This window comes from Vombatus ursinus, unplaced genomic scaffold, assembly GCF_900497805.2.
Source record: "Vombatus ursinus unplaced genomic scaffold, bare-nosed wombat genome assembly UNPS02014851.1, whole genome shotgun sequence".
Lineage (NCBI taxonomy): Eukaryota > Metazoa > Chordata > Mammalia > Diprotodontia > Vombatidae > Vombatus > Vombatus ursinus.
In genome coordinates, this window is record NW_020954629.1 from 27,610 (window position 1) to 30,101 (window position 2,492).

The 2,492-nt window shown below is 38.9% G+C and overlaps 1 pseudogene; it reads left to right on the top strand.

Moving 5' to 3' along the window:
* Positions 1–588: 588 nt before the first annotated feature.
* On the top strand, positions 589–2,179 carry LOC114027061 (annotated as a pseudogene).
* The last annotated feature ends 313 nt before the right edge of the window (positions 2,180–2,492 follow it).

Consider the following 2,492-nt stretch of genomic DNA (forward strand, 5'->3'; position numbering starts at 1 on the left):
TTAACATGATTGCACATATATAACCTAAAATATATGAAAATCCATCTTTGGCATTTATGATATTTTCTTTTGTAAGGCCCATTCAGAGCTAATCATTTCTGTTCTAAGATTTCGCCTAAGCAATCAAACATAGTGATTTTAAGGACATTCCAAGACCTGCCCTTTGGAGTCTCAGGTTACTCTCTGCTCTGATTTCCCTTCTTTGTAGTGCTCTCCTACCTCCTAACTTCTCTTCATCATGACTTCAACATGCTATGTGCTAAAACCTTCCCTTTTCTCAGTTTCCATTCTTAGTTCCTGAACATCACCAACTCTCCCACTTCTAGTCCCTCTGACCAATGAAATTAGAGATTCCATAGCTGAATCAAGCTCAGGGTTCTGGATTCCAAGTTTCTCTCAAGACCACAGAGTCTGGGTTCCATCGCCCTCCATAATCACCTATTCTGTCTTCACTTTCTACTCCCCATTGGTGCATTCAGTGGCAGGATTTAACTGCTAGCTCAGAAATTCTCTCTCTTCTCTCAACTAATCTCATCTGAAAGGTACCTGGAAGCTTAAACATTTAGTGTTCTAGAGACCATCGAAGACATGGCATTTTTCCTTGCAAAGGCGTATTATGATAACTTGTTTCAAGTTACTATTTTTTTATTTTATTAATTGGATTATTATCAAAATGTACATTGGTTTTAATGATATTATGACTTCCAAAGAGAAGTCTTCTTCCTAAAATGTTCTCTATACTGAACGTGTTTTTTTTTTTCTGTCTGAAATTGCTGAAGATCTATTTTTATTAATAGTCATAGAAACGCGGCTGGCTCCATCAGGGCGCAGAACCACCAGCCGAGAAGAGTGATCCATCACAGCCAGGGGTCCCAGGGCTGGGTGGTGGGGGTTAGCCATGTTGGACTTCGTTATCTTCCCTGTCACCTTCCTGTTGGTTTTGGTTGCAGCAGTGGAAGTTTACATGAATTCCTGGTTAATCTCCATGAGAGATATGGGCTGGTATTGTCTTTCTGGTTTGGCGGGCACCTTGTGGTTAGTTTGGGCACTATTGATACACTATTGCAACATATCAATCCCAATAGGACATTGCATCCTTTTGAAACTAAGCTAAAGCCTTTATTAAGGTATCAGTCTGGTCTCGGTGGGGATGTAGTTGAGAATCACATGAGGAAAAAACTATGAAAATAGCATGAACAAGTCTCTACAGAGTAATTTTGTTATTATGGTCAAGCTTTCAGAAGAAGTATTAGGAAAAAGACTCTCATATCCAGAATCTCAGCATGTGCCTCTTTGCCAACACATGCTTGGCTATGCCATGAAGGCTATTACACAAATGGCTTTGGGCAGTAGCTTTGAAGATGACCAGGAGGTTGTTCGCTTTCAGAAGAATCACAGCACAGTGCGGTCTGAGATTGGGAAGGGTTTCCTGGATGGATCACTTGAGAAAAGTACAACCCGGAAAAAGCAATATGAAGAAGCATTAATGGAAATAGAATCACTTTAGAAAAAAAAGTCAGAAAAGAAAGAAGAGGAAGAAACTCCAATCAACATATCTTTGTAGACTCCTTATTGCAAGAAAACCTGAATGATAAGCAGATCCTGGAAGACAGTATGATATTTTCTCTAGCAGAATGTGTTATAACTACTAACTTGTGCATGTGGACAGTCTATTTTCTTACTATATCAGAAGATGTCCAGAAGAAATTGCACAAAGAGCTAGACTAAGTTCTTGGGAAAGGTCCAATTACTCAAGAGAAAATTAATCAGCTCAGATATTGCTGGCAAGTGCTTTGCGAGACAGTTTGAACACCAATTGCTGCCAGGCTTCAGGACATAGAGGGGAAAATTGACCAACATATCATTCCCAGAGAGACCCTTGTTCTTTACACTCTTGGTGTGGTTCTTCGGGATCATTGTGTCTGGCCATCACCAGACAAGTTTGATCCAGACAGGCTTGATTATGAATCTGCTATGAAAAATCTTTTTGCTTGGATTCTCAGACACACAAGAATGCCCTGAGTTGAGGTTTGCATATATGGTGGCCACAGTACTTCTAAGTGTGCTGGTGAGAAAACTGTGCTTACATCCTGTGGAAGGACAAGTTATTGAGACCAAATATGAGCTGGTAACATCATCAAAGGAAGAAGTGTGGGTCACTATTTCTAAAAGAAACTAAAAATGAATGTTAAGTTGCAAGAATGAAAGTGCTTCAGCCCTCTGACAATGAAAATTCATTTGTTTCACAGAGAAATGTTATCCTAAATATATTATAGGGTTTGGTGTTCAGACCTTAACTTTTGTCTACATTTTTAATTATCTTCTTTTTCATATTAATATTCCTTTACTAAAATGAATTTAATACAGACATTTGTTATTTGAACCACATTGACTCCAGGAAGTGTGATACAGAAGTGAAGATTTTTTTGCAAGACCATTTCTAAACATTGCCTTGTCATAATAGACCAACCATGAGCAGTGTGTCCTTTAGG